Consider the following 25,563-nt stretch of genomic DNA (forward strand, 5'->3'; position numbering starts at 1 on the left):
ATAAATTTATTAAAATAAGGTGCTTGTGAGAGATGCAAGCTGGCAGACAAGGAGGCTCTGCCCTGAGGATTAGGTGGAATAGTTTTTTATAATCCTAGGGAATGGAGAGTGGGAAAAGACCACCTTTTCCTCCTTCTTCAGGCTTACATCATGAGTTCATGGTGCTTATTCAAATCAGCAGAAGGGCGGTAACATATACTTAAATACATTGAATTATCTCATGTTTCTATATGATGAGGATCTCCTACTTTGGAATGTCATCTTTCCCTTAAGGGTCATTGCTCCTAAGGGTCATTGTCTTGCTGAACTTGAATGCAGGCCTCATTTTATCTTTCATTTAATGATCTGAAGTATATCTCCTGAAGCAAGCCTGCTTCATGCTAATGACTTTCTTGACCTATTATTAACTTACAGTGATCTCCCAAAGTTCCCTAGGTTTCCCTCTCTATCTATGGTTAGTTCTCTCTTGGGACTTCTTCAACTGTCTGTGTAACTATCCTACTCCATCCCTTCTAATATGACATTAATGTGAGAGGATTTTTAATAACCTTAAAGAAAATCAAAAGAAAAATGAAGTTATTTAAGATAGTGTTTTGAAATAAATTTAAGGATGTTTTTAATAATATGCTCAAGAAGGAAAAGGAGAAACAACAAATTTACATTATATACCACATGTGCTTTTGAATATTATATTTAAATGAAATCTAAGTGAAAGTTTAAAAAAATTTAAAAAATTAAATATTTCTTTAGTATATACTATACTATATTCAAGACAGTGTGGTGTTATGAGCCAAAAAAAAACCCTAATATGTCCTGACTTAAAATTTATTATTTGGAGTTCCCGTCGTGGCTCAGCAGATGTGAATCTGATTAGGAACCATGAGGTTGCAGGTTCGATCCCTGGCCTTGCTCAGTGGGTTAAGAATCCGGCATTTCCATAAGCTGTGGTGTAGGTCACAGACACAGCTCAAATCTGGCATTGCTGCGGCTCTGGCGTAGGCTGGCAGCTACAACTCTGATTAGACCCTAGCCTGGGAACCTACATATACCACAGGTGTGGCCCTAAAAGGATAAAAGACAAAAAAAAAAAAAAAAATATATATATATATATATATATATATATACTATTTGGTTAGGAAAATAGAAAAAAAAAAAAAAGGCAGGTAGTGCCAAATGAGTATAAGTATTAATAGTATACCTTATGAAACTGAAGCACCTCTGACCTGAACCTTGCCAGGACCCAGAATGGGACTTGAACCCACAGTTTTGTTGTTGTTGTTATTGCTGCTTTTTAGGGCCATGCTCATAGCATATGGAAATTCCCAGGCTAGGGGTTGAATTGGAGCTCTAGCTGCTAGGCTGCGTCACAGCCACAGCAACGCAGGATCTTAGCAGCATCTGTGACCTACACCACAGCTCACAGCAATGCCAGATCCTTAACCCAACGCCAGATCAAACATGCATCCTCATGGATACTAGTTGGGTTCATTAACCACTGAGCCATGATGGGAACTCCCTAACTCACAGTTTTTTACTTGGAATCACTCACCTTGTATCTGGACTTACTGATGAGGTTCACATTCTTTATGTCTCAGAGCAGAAGGAATTTGGCATGGGACAAAATGATAGGCAAGAAATATATTTATTAAGATAGGATGCTCGTGAGAGATACAAGCAGGCAGGTAAGAAGGATCAGCCCCAAGAATTGTGTGGGGTACATTTTTATAATCCGAGGAAAGTGGGGAGAGGGAAATGACCAACTTTTTCCTCATTCTTCGAGTAGACATCAGGCTTATATCACTGGCTCCATCTTCATATTGGGTAAGTGAGTATTTGACCCTGTGAGGTCAAATTTGGACTGCCAAGGTGCTTATTCAAATCAGCAAAAGGGTGGTAACATATGCTAAAATATGTTGGATCAGAAGTTCTTTGCAAGGCTCAGTGGTTAATGTACCCATGGATCCATGAGAATGTGGGTTCGACCTCTGGCCTCGCTCAGTGGGTTAAAGATCTGGGGTCAGATCCTGAGTTGCTGAGGCTGTGGTATTGACTGGCAGCTGTAGCTCTGATTCTACCTGTAGCTTGGGAACCTCCATGTGCCACAGGTGTAGCCCTAAAAAGCAAAATAAAATAAAATATGTTGAATCATCTCAGATTTCCTTATTAGGGTCTCCTACTTTGGAATGTCATCTTTCCCTTAAATTCCTGTCCTTGGTCCTAAGGACCATTATCTTGCTGAAATTGAATGCAGGCCTCACTTTATCTTTCACTTAATGACCTATTTCATGGGGCATATCTCATGCTTTTACTTATGGTTTTATAGTTGACCAAGCCTGCCTCTTTCCATGACATTTTGGTGTCTTTCTTGAGCAATCATTAACTTATACAGTGGTCTCCCAAAGTTCCCTAGGTTTCCCCCTCTGCTATTGTCCCCTGCTGGGACTTCTACAACTACCTGTGTAACTATCCTACTCTATCCCTATCACTTTGTCTCTGTAGTTTGTAGAGAACTCAAAATTAATATACATATACCTACAAGGATCCAATGAGATTAAGTTATGTTAGGACTTTCTCAGGACCCTAAACAACACAAAGCACAATAACACAAACTCCCCATGGCTGAATGCCATTCCTGTTCTTCAAAAAGGAGTATCGTTCTTCTCAGTGGCATCCTATTATTCCTGGGCAAAGTGAGACTGAGTTACTCAAACAGAAGCTGCATCCTAAACTCTTCTGTCCTAGCTTGTGCTTCAGACAGCCACAGGCATGATCTGAGTAACACCTTCTGTTCAGTTAATCCATTTCTAAACCACTTATCTGAAGACTTCCTTTATGAAGACTTAAGAGCTACTCTAGGACAACTTAGAGGGCAGAAGGTGTGGCTCTATAGGAGCAGAATCTATGAGAAAGAGAAGTTTGTGAACAAAGGGTATGTAAACTTGGCCCTCAGGCTACACTAAGCAGTAGAAATGATCACCCCCAAATTGTTTGTATGTGTAATTTATTTTCCCATAATTAGCAAAGTGTCATTTGTATTGTATAAGAAAATGTTAGTATGCATACAATAAATTTAATTATAAGCTATTTATAACACCATTTATTTCACCTGGATTAAAACACCTTAGAAATAACAGGTATTACTTCTCTTTTCCTTACTTCTCTTAGGATCCCATGCATTTTTGTGGTCATCTTGTCTCTTTGGTCAAGTTTCTGATTCCCAGCCTCTAATCTTTCTTTTGCATTTTTTTCCTTCTTCTTGATGGGTGTGCATGAGGGCATGGGTTAATATTTCTGACAGATTTTATGAAAATCTGTATTTGAAAGTCTCCATGAAGGCAATCTTCCACAATAGTTATCTTGGGAAACAGTGCAATTGCTAATATCATTGTGATGCTGAAAAGATGGTAATGAAATCCAGGTTCTTGTTCATGTAGCTGAAGAATGAACTTCACGAATGCATAGACAGCAAGCAAGCAAAATCTTTATTACAGGAAAGAAAATAGCTCCCAGGACAGCTGGGAGGGGGAAGAAGAATCCCCCTCTCTATTGTTTTATAGGGATTTTTATCCCTTAAAGATGAGGGTTACCAACGTGGGGTCCAGAAAGATGTGGTTTTATACCTTTGGCCTTGCCCAACTACCTGTATCGGTCCTTGCCCAACAGGGGTCTTAGGGGTGGAAATGTCCTGTAAGTGTCATGGTTTCTTTGTCCTTCTCTTCCCCTAGACTGAATCACAAGGGGTCAGAGATTAATGTCCACCTGGGTGTAGGTACACTCCCTATAGTAAACAAGGCCTGTGGGGATGCTACTCCCTGGAGCCCTTAAGCCACAAATATTAATCAATAGCCATATCAAAGTGTATCAAAGCCCATGCTCCTACACTGACTACCTGAGTTATTATTCTGCCTCAATCAAACTATACATTACCTTTTTGGAATCCATCTTTCATGGATAGATTATTCCATAAACATATTTAATTTTGTTTTTTAAAACCAAAATTATATTTCCTAGATTTATAAACAAAAGCTTTCCCTTACAATATCTTTTAAAGACTAACTTCAGAAACTCAAAGAAAAAAATTATACTTACTAGGATTAAAGGTGTTCAGAAAGATATGGCACAGCCTCTTAAAGTAGTCTGAAAAATGTCCACAGAACTTTTTTTTTTTTTTCTTTTTTAGGGCTGCACCCATGGCATATAGATGTTCCCAGACTAGAGATTGAATTGGAGCTGTATCTTCCAGCCTACACCATAGTCACAGCAATGCCAGATCTGAGCTGCGCCTGCAACCTTCACCATGGCAACACCAGATCCCTAACCCACTGAGGAGGGATCAAACCCACGTCCTCTTGGAAACTAGTTGGATTGGTTACCATGGTACCAACCATGGGAACTCCCCACAGAACTTCTTGAATGATGGCATCATCACCCAAAACTTTGTCCTCTCTAAATAAAAGTGATATAAAAACACTTTTACTTGAGTAGATAATACAGAGTTCTCATAGATGCCTCCCCTGAATCTACACACAATTTCTCTCTTATATAATATCTTTCATTGGTGTGATACATTTGTTATAATTAATGAACAAATATTGACACATTATCTTAACTGAAATCCACAGTTTAGATTAAGATTCACACTTTATATTGGACGGTGCTATGGATTTTGACAAATACATAATACCATTTATCTACTGTTACAGTATCTTAAAGAGTAGTTTCATCATCCTAAAAATCCCGAGCTTCACTTTTTCATTCCTTCCCCTTTCCTCTGGCATCTACTGATGGTTTTATTTCTGTGGTTTTGCCTTTTCCAGAATGTCATATAGTTGGAATCATTCAATATGTGGCCTTTCTAGAGTGACTCCTTTCACTTAGCAATAGGCACTTAAGATTCCTTCATGGTTTTGGTGGCTTGATCACTTAATTCTTTTATTGCTAAATATATTCCATTCTATGTATCATAGTTTGTTTATCTACCCACCTGTTCAGGGGCACTTGATTTCTCCCAGTTTCTGATGATTATGAATAAAGCTGCCTAATACCACTGTTCAGCTTTTTATGTGGATGTAATTTTTCAACTCAATAGAGTGAATACCGGGGAGTGCATATGCTGGGTCATGTAGTAACAGTATGCTTAAAATTTCCTAATAAACTTCCAAACTTTCTTCCAAAATGGCTGTACTCATCTGCATCCTCCCACAGCAACCAGTGAGAACTATTGCTCTCTATCCTTGTCAGCATTTGGTGTTATCAGCATTTTGCACAGCCATCCTAAGTGTGTAGTGGGATGTCATTATTGTTTTCATTTTCAATTTTCCTTGTGACATATGATGTTGAGTATTTCTACTTGCTTTTCCATCCGTATATCTTTGGTGGGGTGTCTGTTCAGATTTTTTGACCAATTTTAAACTGTGTGCTTGTTTTCTTATTGTTGAGGCTTTTTTTTTTCCTCTTATTATTTTTTTTTCTACTGTACAGCATGGTGACCCAGTTACACATACATGTATACATTCTTTCTTCATATATCACATGTTCCATCATAAGTGACTAGACAGAATTCCTAGTGCTACACAGCAGGATCCCATTGCTAATCCATCCCAAAGGCATCAGTTTTCTTATTGTTGAGTTTTAAAGGTTCTTTCTCTATTTTGGATACAAATAACTTGTCAGATATGTGTTTTACAAATATTGTCTCCCCATCTTTGACTTGTCTTTCACTCTTTTTCTCAGAGAAAAAGTTTCTGATTTTAATAAAGACTTTCTATATGGGGCTGTCGATCTCTAAACAGCTAGAATTCCCCATAATTGTCATACTTCTTAGGAACAGAAAGTTCCCTCTTTGGAAGAACAGAAATGGGTTATTGGGCTAGTGGCAGAGCTTCCTGAAAGCTATCCTATACTATAAAGAAATACACATGTGCACCTGTGCACACACACACACACTCAACCTTGTGCTGTAAAGCACTTCAGCATAAACCAGAAAGAATTTCTCCTACTTAGAATGCTAATCTATCATGCATAAACTACTTTTAATTAACTGGTAAACTTGCTTTATTCAAAGATGACTAATTTTTTAAAAATTTGAGATAATAGAAAAAAATCAGAAAACAGAAAATAGCAGAGGATATTGATAATTATATTGCCCTAAAACATAAGAAAATTGTGATCATAGGCATACCTGTGAAAAATTTAATGAAACACTTGTTTTTTAATAGATAAAAGTGTTCAAGGCAGAGATATGAAGGTTCAGAGCGATTGCTGTGTTCACAATTTTGATCTAATCAGCCTCAAGGAAATGAAAATACGAGGGACCACTGAAAATGTAAGTACCTCCCAACTCCTTTATAGATTAGGGATGAATTGTTTAAATATGACAGGAGAATTACCAAAAGTGAGACCTGCCCCCCTCTAATTCCTCTTCACCTGCCAGCCTTGGCCTTATCCTCGCCTTCTGCCTAACACAAGAAATTTAAAAAATTCTACTCTGTTAGGTTAGATGGGGGCCTGGGAATCAGCATAACCAAGACTGTAGGGAATTGTACACGTCTTGCAAAAAAAGAGCTGAGTTCTCACAGGCTGCTTGTCGAAGCACACATCAGTTTTATCAACTGAAGCTTGTTGAATGTTGCATAGGGCCTGGCTATGAAGATGAGTTATTGGTCAGATGAGTTGCAGTGCACAGGGGTAGCCTGCGGTAGCAGGCCACCAGATGCCACTAGACAAATGGCAGCAGACCCAGTAAAATGCCTCAGGGAAGCAGAGGAAGGTTTTTTAGTCCATCTTGCAAGGAGGTTGCCAAGAAACAAGTATATTTTGGGGGGAAGACAAATATCTTTTAATCTAGTAAGTCCAGGTCTAAATATGAGACTGTACTAGAACTTAGCTGTGTGAGTTTAAGCAAGTTAATCAATTTTTTTGTTTGTTTGTTTGTTTTTTGTCTCTTGTCCTTTTTTAGGGCCACACCCACCGCATGCGGAGTTTCCCAGGCTAGGGGCCTATGCCAGAGCCACAGCAACGCCAGATCCAAGCCACGTCTGTGACCTACACCACAGCTCACGGCAACGCCGGATCCTTAACCCAGTGAGTGAGGTCAGGAATTGAACCTGCAACCTCATGGTTCCTAGTTGGATTTGTTTCCTCTGAGCTATGACGGGAACTCCAAGTTACTCAAACTTTGAGAGCATGTTTCCCTGTTGTGAAGTGTGTGAGATACTATTTGCGTTTAGGTTGTGGGCAGTTGTTGCTGCTGAGATGATGTGTGGAATGTACCTAGCACATAGTAGGTGGCACGCAGGCTGTGATGCACAATTGCACAGGGCACTGTTGTCAGGGCAGATGGCACTGGAAGCTGTGATGTGTGGAGGCCTTAGGAAGTCAGGATGACTACTATTACTGCTGGCTTCTTACTTTGCCCAAAGGCAGCTCCAGCCAATCATGTGTTGGACTAGCCCAGGAAAATAAATTCTTTGCTCTTTTTGTTATTTTATAGGCTTATAAACAGTGTGATGCACCTCAAAATGGCCTAAACTGATAGAAGAGGGTCCTTGGTCAAAACCTCATTTTTTCTTAACTAATTTGGGAAAGTGAGTCAGTTAAGAATGTGGATTCCCAGTTTTCTCATCTGTGAAAAGAGTGAATTGGACCAGATAATCTGTAACACTCCTTCCAAAATTCTTTGGTTTACAGCCTGGGTCCTGTTCAATGCTTTCATCCTGGTACAGCTGCCCAGAGAGAGGAAATCTTGCTCTTAACATGACAACGAAATTCATTGAACGTGAATTCCCAGAGGATAGGGGAAATGGGCCAGATTTCTCCTTCAAGTATGCAGTATCTAGTCCTTGGCAAGAAAAGGAAGTTGTCAGACTAAGCTTAAAATATTCCTTTTCCCTGATATGGTATTAATTAAATTTGCTTAATCATTGCTGTAACTGTTTAGCAGAGAAAACTTAGGCACAGAGAGCTCAGGGAGCAAGCAGATGATGGTGGAGTATGAGAGCATCAAGGGCAGAATTAGGTTGTCACTTAAAGTAGAACCTCCTCCTCGTGCCCCTTTTCTCCCGTCTTCCCCCTTCTGCCTCTTCCTTCCCCTTCTCCTCTTCCCCCTCTTTCTAATTTCAAGGAATTGAGCAGTTGCTCAAAGACCATGGTGAGTGGGCTGTGGCATTGTCCAGTTGGACCACCGCTCCCTTCCTGTCTCCCCTGCAGTTACCCATAGTAACTAATGCTGGGTGAGAACACATGCATAAGTCCCTTTCAGAGGAAAACCATCACATCTACTCCCACTTTTTTAACAGGTTTTCTAAATCTTCAATAAGTTTGTGTTTGCTGGGAATGAATGTCTGAATTTAGGCTTCAAAAATGTTCCTCCCCCCCATCTGTATAATTACTGTTTTTTTTTTCCTGAAGCCTTTCAAAATACTATAATTAACAGATTGGCAGATAACCCATATAACTGCAGTTAAGGCAAATATAGTATGCAGCTGTCTTTGCATTAAGCGATTAAATCAAATAGCATAGTTTTGAAGTACATTTATAAAGCATAAATTTACCTCCTGGCAAAACTGTCTTAAGTAACACACCCTACACCATCTGTTCGTTCAGTATTAATACCATATTTCCCAGGACGATAGCTAGGGAGAGCAGAGATACCAGCTGTGCAGAACCGAGAGGTGCTGAGGGATCCTTTGGAATACTCAGCAACTTTTGGATCGTTGTAAGGATGCTCACAGTGATTGTGCATCTGAAACACACACAGCATATAGATAGTCACACATGCATGCACATACACTCATGCATGTGCACATATATACACATGTACACACATACACATTCCACCTCAGGGTACTGATGACGGTATGCTCACTTTCCATGAACAAGTCATACTGATATGACTTTAAATGCATTTATTCAAGCACTTATTTCATTAAATGATTCATTCAGCAATGATTTCTTCTTTTTTTTGTCTTTTTAGGGGTACACCTGCGGCATATGGAGGTTCCCAGGCTAGGGGTCAAATCAGAGCTGTAACTGCTGGGCCTATGCCACAGTGACAGCAAGGCAGGATCCAAGCCATGTCTGTGACCTACACCACAGCTCACGGCAATGCCAGATACTTAACCCTCCAAGCGAGGCCAGTGATTAAACCTGTGTCCTCATGGATGCCAGTCAGGTTTGTTAACTACTGAACCAGGATGGGATTCATTCAGCAATGATTTATTCAATGCCTCTATGTGTTAGACTAGGTACTAGCTAGTAGAGGTACATTGGTGAAGGGTTACGGACCCTGCTCTCATGGATCTCACAGTCTAGCACAGAAATCTCATTAATGGGCTAACTACAAAAAATGGTAATGATTTTAAGGAAAGATAGTAACCCAAGCAAGCCTAACCTCATTTAGGGTTTATAAACGAGGATTCAAAGCTATAAATATTTTGCACTTCATGGGTATGTATAAGAAGTGAAGACTGTTCACTAATCAAAAATGTATCCAGAATCTTCCATGAGTGGCAGTAGCTTCAGTGGACAAAATGGAAAAGATGCTTCCAATCTGGTAAATAAGACTGAAGGTAGCAGTAAAAAGAAATGTTAATTTGCATGATCCAGACTATTGTGCAGTATTTTAGAGACATCCAGCAAATAACTAAAACATGAAAGGCTTAAGAGGTCTTCACAGAGTAGCAGTTGTCAACCATGGCAGCCCCTCAGCATATTCTTGAAAGCCTTCTAAAAATATTCATGGCCAGATGAATTAGATTAGAAAATCTGGGAGATTCTGCTGAGGGATGGGAGGTTAAGGATCTGGCATTGTCTCTGCAGCAATTCAGGTTCAATCCCTGGCCCAGCATAGTGGGTTAAGGATCCATTATTGCCGCAGCTATGGTGTAGGTCACAGCTGTGGCTCAAATTCAGTCCCTGGCCTGGGAACTTCCATGTGATATGGGTGTGACCAAAAGAAAAAACAAAAGAATCTGGTGGTGGGGCTTAGACAGCTCTCTCTCTCTCTCTCTACATGTTTGAGCTAATATTGATGAGCCTTGTCCTATAAGAAATGAGATTTGAGCTAGACAAGTGATGGTATAATCTAGAGCTGTATTGTCCAATATGTTAACCACTAGCCACATGTGGCTATTATAACTTAAATGAGTGAAAATAAAATAAAATTCAGATTCTCCATTGCCTTGCCACATTTCATGTGCTCAGTAATATTTTGAGGCTGATAGTTATCATATTGGACAGCCCAGGACATCTCCATCTTTGCCCAAAAGATTCTATTGGAATGTGAACGGGATGGATGAAGAAGAGAGAAAGTGAAGGCATAGTGTTTGGAAGGGTCATTAGCAGCTGCAGGGAGAAGTGACTAGCTGCCTAGAGCAGTGGGCACATGTGAGAAAAGGTATGAGACGGGGCAGGAGGCGAGGCTGATAGTGAGTATCCCTCAGCCAGATAGGAATACTTGTCAAGTGATAGCAAATAGGGAGTATGGAAAGATCAGCTATAGGAGTAAAAAGTAAACCGTGTTCAAGGAAATGGCCTGGCATAATTCAGGATGCATGGAGAAAACAGTAACTGGAATTTGCAAATCAAAAATGTCCTCCTTTGTACCAGGCTGAATAGGAAGTTGGAATGAAGACCTAGTTCCACGAGCTAGAGCACACTTCATTCCACTTCTAGTTTTCTCTGGAAAGTCCCATGGAAACTAAGCTTCAAAGAAGTCAAAGATATGATGGATTGAAATTTGTCAGTTTTCTTCGAGGTATAAAGATTATACAGACCATCTGGGATAACTTTCTCATGTCATCAATGAAAACATAGAGGTAGAGATAGTAAATGAATTCCCCATGACATCATAGCTCTCACAGTACAGACACTGAACCAGAATTCTGGCTTTAAACTTTCCAGACAGGGGTCCTTTTATTACACACCACTTTCAAATTTTAGTGTATAGTGAAAATAAAAGACAGTCACACAAAAACAGCTTTTTCATGAAGGTTTTCAAAATGGGAGTGCTTTGAGGAGGAAAGCAAAGAGCAGCAATGCAAATAATCAGTTGAAAACAAAAGATCAGATATTATTATTTTGTGAAGGAAAGTGGAAGTAGACTCTTAATTTTGTGGTTTACATGAAACACCAAGAATGTAAGCATCTAAGCTCTCCTTCTTTTATTACTCTTATAATATGATTACTTACTTTTTTTTTTTTTTTTTTTTTGGCTATGCCCACAGCATACGAAAGTTCTTGGGCCAGGAATCGAACCCATGCCATAGCAGCAGCCCAAACTACCTCAGTGACAATGCCAGATCCTTAACCCTCTGTGCCACAAGGGAACTCCCTATGATTGCTTATTTTAGAGGTACCAAATATTTCACCTTTTGGGGAACTTAGCATTTTATACAATCTTGTCTACCCAAGAATCCATTTTTCTCACGTGAACTGTAATGCCTTGTTATTAGATAGACACAGTGCTTTATGTTATTGCTGTTTAATCTAAAAAAAAAAAAAAAAAAGTTTACCTTAGTAAAATCTGAGTAACATTGAGCTGCCAGACTGGACTGGAAGATTCAGGCTTCAAGAGAAGGTATTATGAGCTTTGTTTATATCAATATTTATTATTGTATCAGCAGCTACATTTGATGTGCTTATGATTTATTAGTCTTTATCTGAAAGTAGAAACAAATTCCATAATTCTTGTGAATTACATGTCCTCCAGGCATTTTTTAAATCTAACTTTTGTTTACTGTCACTTGTACTGAACATTTCTCATTGCAATTCATGAAGAAGCTGTTCACAGAAAACTAGGATCTGGCCTACTCCAATATTTCCCATATTATTAGTCATTGGGAGTTGGCTCTAAACTACCAAGCTTATAATTTATAACCGGAACCGACAATTTAAACATTTTAGGATGTGTTCAAGCGTAGCTTAGCTTTAACAAGGCTGCTCCCTTTATTCCAGAGCCCCTCCCTGTTGAGAAGGCTCTTGGATTTTAATAAAGAAAATGCTCTTCCTTTGCAGTTTTCCTCTGAATTAAAGTGTGTATTGAGACAGTTTATGAGAAAAGTAATGTGGGGAAGTAAAGTAAATCTCCAAGAAGGAAAAAAAACTTCAAAGTCTTTTGAAGTTATATAAGAATTAAGTGAAAAGATGGCACATTTTTTAACAGCAGGTGGGATCTCAAAGCAGTTAATTAAGAGACTGTCCATTGAGAATACAAAGACTCAAGTTTCTGGAAGTTTACTGATTCTCTTCTGGTATTTTGAAAAGACTTGATTATATGGTACCATTTTAAAATGTCATTTTATAGCTTTAAAAATGACAGAAGAAGGACCTTAACAAAATCATCATCCTGAGGGCACAAGAGTGAAAACCACTGTATTCCAGATTTTCATCTAACTCCAAACTATTTACCCTATGAACAAAAGACCATTAATTATGAGAAGGTGGTGATATAATTCAACACGACTATGCCAGATTAATAAATCAGGCAAGTCGATGCCCTAGTCAACAGAATGGTATCTTCTGTTTATGGGATACATAGATGCATGGACAAATGCAAGAATGACCTGATGGATAGATGGGCAGATAGTATTAGTACTCATATAAACACATATCACCCAATGTTTATGTCTGATAGAAAAAAAAAGCAAGAACGAAGAGAATTGCAAATTGGTAGATAGCCTCAGTGATGACAATAGAAGTAACTCCAAGAACTGAGTTGTTTCTTGCAGGAACATTGTCTTACTTGACTTTATATCCTCAGCATCTCTCAGAGTTCCTCTCATTCAGTAGTAGGTCAATAAGGTTGAATAAATAGAGGCAAAAGAAAAGAATTCAGGAAAGACTTCTAGGTACGAAAGTCATCAAACTGCATTTCAGTGAACACGAGTCGGGTATTTCCATTATAATTGGAAAGAATATTAATGTCATAGAAGGAGAACCACTAGAATGAAAATAATGACTTTAAAGATGTTATTCTGAAGCAGCGTATCTAGAAAGCCCTGAGGAGTCCTCAATGGAGGGAAGGGATGTTGGAGACAAAACTTTAGCATGGGTGGGATGTGCAGGGCCAAGAAGTAGGACCAGGCCAGGAGCAAGGAGACCAGGGGAGAGCTGGATGTGTCATCTCTAGCTGAGTAGTCCTGCCAATCCTTCTGTGAACCTCAATTTCTTATTATATTAAACAGGGAGTCAAAGTAATTAACCTCTTAGATTCTTTCCTAGGTCTGATGTACATTTTTAAAAAGTTTTATTGAAGCGTAGTTGATTTACACTGTTAGGTGAATTTCTGCTGTACAACAAAGTGCAGCAGAAATTATATATACACACTTATCCATTTTTTTCAGACTATTTTCCCATATAGGTTATCACAGAACATTGAGTAGTATTCCCTGTGCTATGCAGCAGGTCCCTGTTGACCATCCGTTCCAAGTACAGTAGTGTGCATGTGTCAATCCCAAACCTGACCTTTCCCCTTTGGTAACCATAAGTTTGTTTTTGAAGTCTGTGAATGCACCCTTTATGTTTCATGCTTGAAACCCATGTCTGACCCCTTGGAAATAAAGGTGATTAAGTATTTTTCTTTTGTGGAAGGTAGGCAGAAAGCAGAAATATTGGTTATTATACTATTTTACAGTTATGACTTGAAAAGTTTTTGTTTTTCAAATGTGATTTTATTATATGAAACCCTAAAATGCTGTCTATGTAGGATTTCTTAAAAGTAACACCTAGAAAAATTGGATTTGAAGACAGAAAATTAAAAAAAAAAAACTTTTCTAAAATCATGTTGATATATTGGTATGTATTTGGAACTGTGTATCCTAAGTGCCAAAACCTTAATATCTTTTCCTTTTTAGTAAAAATCATGCAGTAACATTTAACTCTGAGATACGCTATAGAGCCTTGTGTTTCATCATTTTAAGCTTTCAAACTGGGAATTTTTACCAGTGCAATCAAGAAGCTGGTGAAGTACACCCTTCCTCCCCAGATTTGGCAGTCTGAAGTTTTCAGATACAGTTCATACTCTCCATGCAATTGTAGGTTTCTTTCTAGATATTTACAGTGATACACAGAGTGCAAAGTGGTTACCTATGCCTGAATATTTGCTTCTCTTCTATAAGAGGCCAGGAGCAAAATGGTTCTATTGGTAGAAAATGACATCTATAAATAGATTTTCAGAGAGGAAATAAAGAGTAAGGGAGATGAACCAAAAGTCAGCATGAGGCATGGTGAAGCGAACATGGAGCAATGTTGTCCCAGTGTAGAAAAGCTTTGAGGAGAAATGAAGTCAAGTGAAATCTGCTAGCCCAACATAGTGAACAAGTCTCAAGGGAAGAGAATAGCCTATGGTGAAAGAGCTCTCGGGAAGATTCCATAAAAGCTGAAATGGGTTGAAGTCTGCCTTGAGTTGACCTCAGCAGATCAGAATTATGGGATAGGGATATGAACATACAAAAATAAGAACTGGGCATACCATCTTGTGGAAGAGAATCAACCCATAGGCTTCTAGGGTTATTGGGCAGCAGCTGTGCCAGGTGCATTCAGAGAAATTGGGATCTTCTGAATAAAGACATTTCAGGTCAGTTGGTTCTATTAGTATTCTATTCTTAATCATAACTATTTTTTATGTGACCAGGGATTTTCATCTCTACTTTCCAGATAAGGAAACTGACAAAGAAGTAAAATGACATTTCCCACATCACACTGTTGGTATGTTAGCAGGACAAAGGTTTGAAATCATGGTTTTCATGTGATTCTTTTAATTTTTATATTTCTACATGTATGCATTTTTATTTCATTTTCACTATCCGATAAATTTAAGAATCAGTGTTGAAAATGTAAGAACCACAGTTGTAATAAGAAGATCCTTATGTTTTTGTCTGAGTTAGAACCTCATTAAACTGTTTAAAAGTTGGAGTTTCTCACTTGGGGATGTTGGATGTGATGATGACAGCTGTGGGCATTGATGTGCATATCTCAGAGGGATTAAAACTCAGCAGGACTGATTGAGGGACCATTTCTTAAAAGTCTTTATTAGGAAACAATTTGAAACATACAGAAAATTTGCGAGAATAGTAAAAATGACCAATAGCCTTTACCCAGATCCACTTACTATTTATAATTTGTCCTGTTTGCTCTCTTTCTGTCTATGCTTTTGAAATTGAGTTACCAACATCATTGCCCTTTGCCTCTAAATACTTCACCATGTATCTGCCAAAAAGAAGACTTTCCCCTTCCACAGCCATAGCACAGTTATCAAATGAACTAACTTACCATGAGCACTGGACTCCTATCTAGTCTATTTCAGCTTTGTCATTTCACCTATCTAGCAATGTCCTTTACAACATGTTTTCCCTCCAGTGTAGAATACAGTCGAGGATCACATAGTTGTGAGTCTTTATTGGGTTTCTTCAGTCTCCTTTAATTTGGAACAGTTCCCAGGATTGCTTTGTCTTTTATGACTTTGACATTTTTGTAAAATTCAGTTGATGGGCCATTTTTAGAGCCCTTTCTTCTCACCTGGAAATAGTTCTCTGAAGCTAATTTTTGCTCAAACTTTGTTTTTAGACCTGGGAGCCCTTTGGCCCTTAAGATCAATCAGGGATATAGCCTTGGGCCATAAATGGTAATGCTGGCGATCCTAGGATGTATGGGGAAACTTGGCTGAACACAACTATGTTTTGCACTGAAGGGAGAGTAGACAAGGGTGGAGCTTGAAATGTATGCCTTTTGTTGGAAGGTGACTCTGGAGAAGCTACTGGTGCAGAAGGTAACTGTGAAGGAGGAGCTATCAGCTCTGCTGAAACTTCATCCCATCCATGGTAGAGTTTAGGGGTCCTGGGCCTGATGATTCATCAGCATTACAAAGGAAGTGAAGCATTCTAAGGAGGAAATGAGACAGCACTTGAATTCTTCAGATTCATTCTTAAAAATCTTTAGAATAAAGTCATAAGTAAGTATAAATTTCTTAAGTGTCTCGCTAACATGGGTAGATAAAACAGACATAGATATGCCACAATAAAACTAATTTTAACAACTTTATGAAAGTGTAATTATATTCAAATAACTGCATAAACTAATGGATAAAACTGATAAGTTTAAACATATGCATACACTTGAGAAGCCATTGCCCCAATCAAGGTAATAAACATATCCATCACACTTAAAAGTTGCTTCCTGCCTCTTGGGTTTTTGTTGTTGTTGTTTGTAGTAAAAGCACAAATGGAGATCTTCTTTTTAAAGAATTTTAAGTATACAACACAGTATTATTAACCCTAGGCACTGTGATGTCCATCAGAGCTCTAGAGCTTATCTCCCGTAACTGAAACTTTATATTCATTAAATCACAGCTCTCCATTTCCCTCTCCTCCCTGCCCCTAGTAACCACCTATCCTTTATTTTTAATAAGTATTGAAAGACGGATGGGGGTTTTGGAGAAAAGTTAGCAAGTAGATGGGAAATATTAGGAAAACCTTTATATAGGAAGTAACATATGGATGTAATTCAAAACAAAAAATATTGTCCCTATATGACTCCAACTGCTCTCTTAAAAAGTTATTTGTTCAGGAAGTTCCCACTATGCTGCAGTGGGTTAAGGATATGACTGCAGCAGCTCTGGTCACTGTGGAAGTACAAGTTTGAACTACACCCACTGCAGTGGGTTAAGGATCCTGCGGCTCAGGTCGCAGATGTGGCTTGGATTTGATCACTAGCCTGGGAAGTTCCATATGCCATGGGGGTGGCAAAAAAAAAAAAGTTATTTATGCAAAAGAAAAGACCTTGCTCACCCTCCAGATCAGGATGTGTCTGGCTACCCATCCTGGGGTAGAGAGTTGGGAGAGCTGACATACTCTGAAAAAGAGAGAATTTGAGGTAGGAGTTGGTGGTGGTAGTGTGGGCATCTGGGAAAGAGGAGAGAGGGGCCAGCAGGTTGTGACACTGCACAAGTGGAGTGGGGAGAGTTGGGAGCCTGCTGGGTAGAAAAGTTCAAAAGCCACTTTGGGTGGAAGACAATTTATAAAGAGAAGAATGATTGTTCATAGTGGGATGAGCTGCCCAACCCTTATCACCCATATAGACTCTTGAGTAAGGGCTACTTTGCTCACTAACATTTAAAAAAAAAAAATGTAACTTCTTTTGGTGATGCTTGAAGGGGAGAGTCTGAGGTCTCTGTGTGGGTTGATACAAGACCAAAATAGATTATGTCCAGAAGCTGCAAAGAGAATGGAGGAAATGACAAGCGGGTACATTTCGGGTAATTCCAAAACATTCTGGGGTAAACCTCAGACTTGCAAGGCTATAGCACTGATAGATTCAAAGCCAATATCCCCAAGGGTAAAGGTGGACCCAGCAAGCATCTGGGTTACATGTGAAATAAATAAAACATTGACTAATGTTTATGTACATGATATGATGAAGGGAAGGAGTGAAAGATGGTAAGATCCAGAGGAGGTTGGGGGATCTAGTGACCTGGATACTGAGGACACATTTCATCTCCTGTCCCCTCCCTCATCCTCAGGAGCCCTCTGTGACAGTTCCAAGCCTGGAGCCCCCCTTCTGCCCTTCTGCAGCATGCTTGGTCAGTGCCTGGTTACCTGTGGATGCAGCATGCTTCAGATGGTGGAGAATGGGTACTTTTTGTCCTGTGGGCAAGCTCTAACTCTCTTCTGCTTTCCTTTTGTACATCCTTTTTCAGATGTGGCTCCTCCTTTTTTTTTTTTTTTTTTTTAGGGCCGCAGGCACAGCATATGGAAGTTCCCAGGCTAGAGGTTGAATTAGAGCTATATATAGCTGCTGGCTATAGCCACAGCCACAGCAATTTGGGATCCTTAACCCTCTGAGCAAAGCCAGGGATCAAACCCACATCCTTATGGATACTAAGCAGATTCGTTACTTCTGAACCACAACAGGAAGGAACTCCCTCACTCTTTTTTTTTTTTTTTCTAATATATATCAATATTAAGGGAAAGGCTCTAAATCAGAGAAGAAGCTAGACCTAGTTCCCAGGAGGTTGGGCCTTGTTTTATTCTGTTCTTCTCACTTTTCTAAGTCGCTTGGAGCAGAGACCCTTGAAATGAGAACTCTCAGGAAGTAGCAGGGCATCATCCTTCTAGGGGAACAAATTGGGCAGGAAAGGTGTCAGAGTGGAGACTGGGGCTTCCACCCCAGATTCACAGACCGTCTGCCTGGGTATGATAGATGTTCCTGGGGTAAATCCCAAATATCATTTTTCAGTGGTGCTAATTTGGTTTTTTAAAGTATTTAAGATGCTGGAGGAGGATCATTCTCAACATTGTTCATCAGCTGCCTTCTGTCTCAGCCGCCCCAGGATGGCGCCTCCTGTGTGAGACTGATCTGGAGAGCAGTGCTGAGCTCTGATCAGATGTAACCCCCTCTGCTCGGGGAACAGAATTCCATTGGATGGAGTGTGGAAGGTTCAGAATATCTGAGGATCTGGGCCCTTCTTTAGTAAGGGACTGCTGGTGGAAATGTCACCTGAAGGCCTCTCCTTTGCTACCTTTTCAGAGTTCTTCAGAGAAGAAACAATGGACAATCAATTTATCCACTTTAAAAATGAATAACAGACATGGAAAGTTGGTCTTAATAAGTTCAATTCAGAAAAGCATATTATTCACAGATAATGCACATTGGCAGCTTTTCTAGATAGTAGGGAATGGGGATGACGCCCCAGACTCTCATGCTTTTTTTTCTTTCAGTCTCATTGCAGGACCAGGAAGAGGATCATTGACACGAAGGGGGACACTAACTCACAGGTGCGTTTCTGCCATTCATCTCTGTGCTTCCTGGGGGTTAACCTTAAACTCTTTTCCACGAGGACCCAGATTGACAGTCTCTGAGGATGTCAGTTATACAGTGAGTCCTCAGAAACAGGCCTGTCCAAAGGGAAATCCGGAGGAGGGAAATTAAAACCTGTTCTCAGAGTCCCTGTCCTGACCATCCACAGGGATACAAGTATGACAGGCCTGGGCAGTGGGACTCGTCTACTCAGTGGTGGTGTGAGTTGTAGTGTCCATGAGTCAGGGTTATCCTGAGAACAGAACCATTAGAGAATATACATAAAGAGACTGATGAAAGGAATTGGCTCCCATGCTCATGGAGGTTGGCAGGTCCAAGGTCCTCAGGGTGGGCTGGCAGGCTGGAGACCCAGGGAAGAGCAGATGTTGTGGTTCAAGTCTGAAGGCCATCTGCTCAGGGGAGGTCAGCCTTTTGTTCTATTCAGGCCTTTGACTGATTGAATGAGGGCCACCCGCAAGATGGAAGGCAACATGCTTTATGCAAGTGCATTGATTTAAATGTTAATCTTATCCAAATGCACCCTCACCAAAACATCCACTCTGTATAGGTTTTTTACAAGTGCATAGAGTCATATATCTTGATTTTTTTTATAGTTTTATATAATAAGCAGCTGTTTTTCTTCCCCCGACAAATTTTACTTTCCATTTGATATGTTATTTGTCACAGATATTCTTCCTTCTTTTTTCTTTAATGTTTCACTTATAAAACTAACTTTATCATTTCCACTGATGTCTTTATTTTAAAATAGAAAAACCTTCCATACTTATGTTGCTGAACTAAAAAAATGAGTTAATATTATCATTGTAAAATTATTCATTTCGATTTATCAATGAAAGTTACATAGCTATCATGATAACCTGTGGTATTTTAAGATATTCAAATAAACACATTACAATGTTACATTGGTGCATAGAAAAAATAACTGAACTGAATTAACCCATTGGCATTGACTAGATGAGCCATGTGGTTTTATATGATACTAGAAAAGATGCTGTAGTACCTCACACATGGTACAATGCAATATGTTACAAGATGCAGTAGAGCAAAGTGGAAGACTAAAAGGGTATTAAATTAAAAAATAGTTTACACTGTCTATTGATGAACTTTTAGGTTGTTTCCATGGCTATTGTGAATAATGGTACAATAAATATGAGAATATATATTAACAAGATCCTGATTTAGATTCCCTTAGATATATACCCAGAAGTAATTCTGCTTTGAACTTTCAGAGGACCCTTCATACTGTTTTTAATTCCCATCAACAGAGCACAGCTATCCTTTTCTCCACAGCTTCACCAACACTTGTCTCTTGAGGGTTTTTTTTATTTTTTATTTTTTATTTTTTTATAATAACTATCCTTCAACAAAGATATGCAAATGGCCAACAGGAGGTATGTAAAAAGGTGCTCAGCGTCACTAATCAGGGAAATGCAAATCAAACTACAATGACACATACCACCTTAGCTTTGGGCCAAGGCTACAGACTTTCTGGGAAGTCCACAGCCAATGCCTGAACATGGCAGGGGGATTCCAGGGCCTGGCCATTTTGGCAGGATACTTTTATTTAGTAGTTTCTACCTATAGTTCCTACTGGGTTGGCTGAGAGTTTATCTGAAGCTCCCTGCCCAATCCTGCCCCCTCCCTGCCCTCTTTCACAAGGGTCAGATCTGCACAGACACCTAAGGGCTTCCTTACCAAACCTACTTCCCTCTCCTTTGTCTTTTAAGGACATCTCCACCCCTTCTCCCCCAGTAATCATTTTGTCTCCAAATTCCCCTTTCATGTCTGCTTCCAACATACTCATTTCCTTAGATTGTTTTCCTTTTCTTTTTCTCTGTGATTGCTTGAAACTTTTAGTGCCTCCCACCCTTTCTTAGGGATATTTTTCAATTCTCTGGTGGTAGAATGCCATGTATTTCTACACACAGCTTACTGAAACCTAGATTGCTAAAGTTTATGTTATCAAGAAACCTAAGACGATATATTCATGTCCTCATCTTCTGAAGCCCTTTTTCCCTTTTTGATAATAATCACAAATTTTCAAAGTTACCTAAATTAAATAAATCTAGAGTTGTAGACACTTTGCCCAACCCTGATCTTTTATAGATGCTATGATTCAGCTGAGGGCCACAGTAGTTGCAGTAGTTAAATGATTCATCTCCAATTGCAAGCATCATAGAATAAGGAGTTCCTATCATGGCTTAGCAGAAACGAATCTGACTAGTATCCATGAGGATGCAGGTCAGATCCCTGACCTTGATCAGTGGATTAAGGATCCAGCATTGCCATGAGCTGTGGTGTAGTTTGCAGATGCGGCTCAGATCTGGTGTTGCTGTGGCATATGCCAGTGGCTACAGCTGCGAGTCTACCCCTAGCCTGGAAACTTCCATATGCCTTGGGTGTGGCCCTAAAAAGACAAAAAAAGAAAAAAAAAAAGAATTATAGAGTGAATTTCCTTCATAAGTTAATTGTCTCAAGAGAATTTCTTCACTTTCATCACATTTCTAATCAGTAATTGTCAGATCCTAGACTTTGCCCATTTACTAATCTTATTAAATCATCTCCTAATGTATTTAGCTAAGATTATTTTACTCATCTGAATTTTGATAGATTAGCTCTGTATATGTGATGAGTACCTTCTCCTTGGGGGTATATATTCCATATATGCCAGGGAAAACTCTTTGTCATTGGCTAGATTAGCAAGCAACAAGGTGATCATGGAAAGCCCTTTAATTAGTCTATATTTAATTTAATTAGTCTGAACAGCAAATTAATTCAGGGTACAGTAACAAAAGATGTAGAAGTGCTAACTGATAATGAAAAGTGAAATTAGATAATGTATAGAATGATTTTGAAAGTATTTTTTTTTTCCTTGTTCTGGCCATAGCCCCCCTCCACTCCTTTCTGTCGTCTTCATCCAAATGGCTACTTCTCTGATTGTCCATTATTCGATCAACAATTAACCCCAGGGAAGAGAATCTAGGATTTCCCAGAAAGGCATTATTAGCCACCTTTCCTGCAGACATGGTGATGCATCTTGGGAAGAGAAACTCAAATTAGCTACCAGAAGGTAAGATAGAGCTGGGGGGTGCCTACTCAGACTGGGGCAGGAGGCAAGGAGAGTGGCAGTTTACAACAATTATACTTTACAGTCCTGAAAGGATTAAACACATACACACCCAGTTAATTTGACCCCAGGAGGCATGCAAGTGATTTTCTTCCCCTAAGTAATTCTGTCAAATGTATCCATGTTTTCATTAACTGCTGAAATAATTTTTTCTATTCATTGTAGGGTTATACTGTACTTTTTTTGTGTTAATGAGTATTTATCCTCTTACCTTATACTATTACGATCATTAACTGCGGTGTGTAAATGTACTAGTTATTACTGTCTAACTTTTTTTGAAAAAAGCACAATAAGAGAGTGAAGGTGAAAAAAACATTACATAAAAAGCATGCAGCCAGAGTTTCCTGCCAAGTAGCAGGGCACTGAATTCATGACATTTAGTTTCTGTGCCCAACAGCTATGTCCTGTGGTTTTATTGAAAGAGAATACTGATCAGCCCAGGGAACATAATATTCTTCAGAATTGCACATCTTGGAACTGAAGGAAATGAGAAATTGGAGGGAAAATATCCATGAGGTTCTTTCTTTCTCTCCCCTTCCCTCCTCCCTTCCTTCTTTCCTTCCTCCTTCCTTCCTTCCCTCTCTCTCTCTCTCTCCCCCCACCCTCTTCCTCCTTCCTTCCTTTCTTCCCTCCTTTCTTCTTTCTTTATTGGGCACAATTCTACTGTGGACTAGGAAGGCATCCACTATAAGATACAGGTAAAATGGGGTAGCTTCCAATTAGCAGTATCCATTTGGAAAGTTGGTTACAACCCAGAAAAAAAATGCATGGCTCAAGAACTACCCATAAGGAAAAGTGAAATCAAATGCTGGTGGTACCCAAAAAAATTTTATAAAAAGCATTAACGGGGAACAAATGCATGTATACATGGCTTAGTTACTAAAAAAATCTCATAGCTGTCAAAGCACTTCAGGATGTTGTGGACAAGCGATATCTTGAACATGACTTATTTTGTACACAATATTTTAAATGAAACAAAATCGGGAAAATGTAGCAAGTGCAGCCTTTTCACTATGCAGTATGTTAATGCATCAGATTGTTGTGCTATTGAACAGCTTGAGGGAATGGAAGTATTTTAATAATATTATATGGCAACCTGGCCTTTAGAAATAATCTCTTTACCTGCAAGATGGTATTAGCTTAAGTACAGAAATGTAACTTCCATAGATATTTAGCTCCACTTTTTTTTTTTGATATCAGCAAGGTAGAATTTAAGTCTCTTTTGAAAAGAGTGGAAGTAGATCAGATGTGGGAGAGAGAGTTTATGGTTGAAGATAAAAACAGAGGCAACTATGTATTTGTCAGGGTTCAAGGTAGATTCCAGTAATTCTTATCATTTGATATTTTCTGACCATGGTGGGCTTAACTTCAAACTATTTGCATACTATAGACCACAGTAATGGAGCATCTTGCAACCTGTTTCTTTGTCTTGGCTAGTTTTAAAATCCATTTCACCCTCATTATTAAAGAAGAGCCATCGGCACACATGGAGAATCTGAAGTCCAGAAAGTTTGTCTGTGATTAGCTCTAAGCTGCACTTGTTTATCCCTCTTGGACAAGGTATATTAAAAAATCAACTTTTTACTCCATTTTTGTTTTTTTTTTCTTTTTTCCATTAAATGATTTCTGTCTATATATAAGGAGTTTATGTTGATCAACTTTAAAAACACCTTAGTCCAAAAGTCTCTGGGAAGTTGACAGAGCTGACTGCTGCATAGCACCTCTCATCAGCATCTGTCTAGGAGCACTGCTGTGGCTCTTGTCCACTACTATGAATTATGCATCACTGGTAGGCTAGTTCTTGGCATGGAAAAAGTGTGACATGTTAGACTAAAATTAAATATTGAGAAGGCTTCCTCCTCAAGGCGTGAATCAAAGAAAGATGCTTCTTTCCTACCAGTGAGTCTGGAGGCTTCCAGTTGTATTTCTTTGCACAAAGGAATCAGACTGTCACAACATGGTAATGAACATGGAATACATCACACCTGGCTCCATCCTTCACTGCTGGTTGTGTTGCAAGGAAGTCTCAGCAGTTTGCAGAAACGACTCAGTGATCAGCATCTTTCTGTAGACTTGGCTGTTTTTTCCATGCACCCTTTATGATCTTTGGTTGAGTGGAACCTACACTTAACCCACAGGGCTGTCATTAGGGGCAACCCTAAAGAAAATTATAACAATGTTAACCTGGGAGTACCTGTCGTGGCTCAGTGGTTAACGAATCCAACTAAGAACCGTGAGGTTGCGGGTTCAATCCCTGGCCTTGCTCAGTGGGTTAAAGATCCAGCGTTGCCGTGAGCTGTGGCGTAGGTCACAGACACAGCTCAAATCTGGCATTGCTGTGGCTGTGGTGTAGGCCGGCAGCTACAGATCCAATTAGACCCCTAGCCTGGGAACCTCCATGTGCCGCGGGAGCAGACAATAAACAAACAAACAAAAAAAACACAATGTCAACCATGAAATTCAGAAGGAAACTCCCAAACAATGTCCCCTGCCCCTCCTCACCTAGGAAAGCCCTGTGGGCAAGGACAGTGAAGAGCCAGTCTTCTGAGAGAAGATGAGGCACAAGTAGGAGCTACTACGATTGGCTTGGGAAGGGAAAGAAGAAAATACGATAGCTGCTGAGCAACCTACCAACCTTCTCCAAAAATGTCAACTCTGAATTTAACTTGCATGTTTTGATTTATTTCCTTATCAGTTCCTTCTTCCTGCTTTTTAATTGCATATTGGAAGATAATTAAAATAAGGTCTCTACTTTTCGAAACAAAGTAAAGCAAGCACAAAAAATAAGTTATTTTGAATCTGCCTATTACAGACTTGACTCCCCCAAATAGATCCAGTCCTTTCAAGATCCTGGATTAAAATCTCTTAGGTCTTTCTCATGATACATTAAATCCAGAGACTTGGCTGGGGGTATAATAGGTTATTTCCTTTGCAGGGATGGGCAGGTAACTGGGTGTTTATTTCTTGGCAAACTAGAGGTTCCTTTGCAGATATAGGACTGCTGTCTCTGATGGTGTTTCACTGCCCCCTGAGGGCTTCTAAGTGTAATAAAAGCAAATAAAAATGCCGATTCATATGGAATAATTCCCTATGCAGGGGCAAAGCTGCATACGTGACTCAAAGTATCTCCAAAGTAATGATTAACTGCCAGTCATCAGGAAACCTAAAGTCATTTGAAATAAGAGGTGCCACAAGCCAAAGGATAGAAGCCATAAACACATACAATATTAATAAAGCAATTACAGTAAGTGCTATAACATTCTGCTTTGCAAATCTCTTGCCACTTCAAGAAACATCTGTCTCCGCCACTAGAAATTACTGTTAAAAAAAAAAAAAAAGAACTAAACAAGCTGTGCTTTGTGTTTCAGCTTTTCATTCAGTATCCTGATCAGCTAGTCTGCTGCCAAAGCCCCAATACCAATTTCATAGCCTATTCCCTGGGTTGGTTTTCTAACCAATGTAGCCAATTGTCCTTATAGGAAGCAGAGGAGCAATTAGCTGATCCACTGCATGGTGCAAACGGCCTAAATCCAATCACACATACTGTCTCAGGAGGGTGGGGAGGAAATTCAAGTGACCAGATGAATCCTTATTTAATAGAAACTGGCTTGAGCCTTATCTTC

At 39.4% G+C, this 25,563-nt stretch overlaps 1 long non-coding RNA gene across 1 annotated transcript in view; it reads left to right on the plus strand.

Annotated features, from left to right (window-relative positions):
- LOC106509174 overlaps positions 1–25,563 on the plus strand; it is a 65,189-nt gene that overhangs the window by 1,337 nt on the left and 38,289 nt on the right. The window contains exons 2-5 of the long non-coding RNA XR_001306472.2: positions 6,219–6,325; positions 14,656–14,706; positions 18,714–18,770; positions 21,701–21,883. This is a non-coding gene — a long non-coding RNA (uncharacterized LOC106509174). The remainder of the gene's footprint in view (positions 1–6,218; positions 6,326–14,655; positions 14,707–18,713; positions 18,771–21,700; positions 21,884–25,563) is intronic.

This window comes from Sus scrofa, chromosome 1, assembly GCF_000003025.6.
Source record: "Sus scrofa isolate TJ Tabasco breed Duroc chromosome 1, Sscrofa11.1, whole genome shotgun sequence".
Classification (NCBI taxonomy): Eukaryota; Metazoa; Chordata; class Mammalia; order Artiodactyla; family Suidae; genus Sus; species Sus scrofa.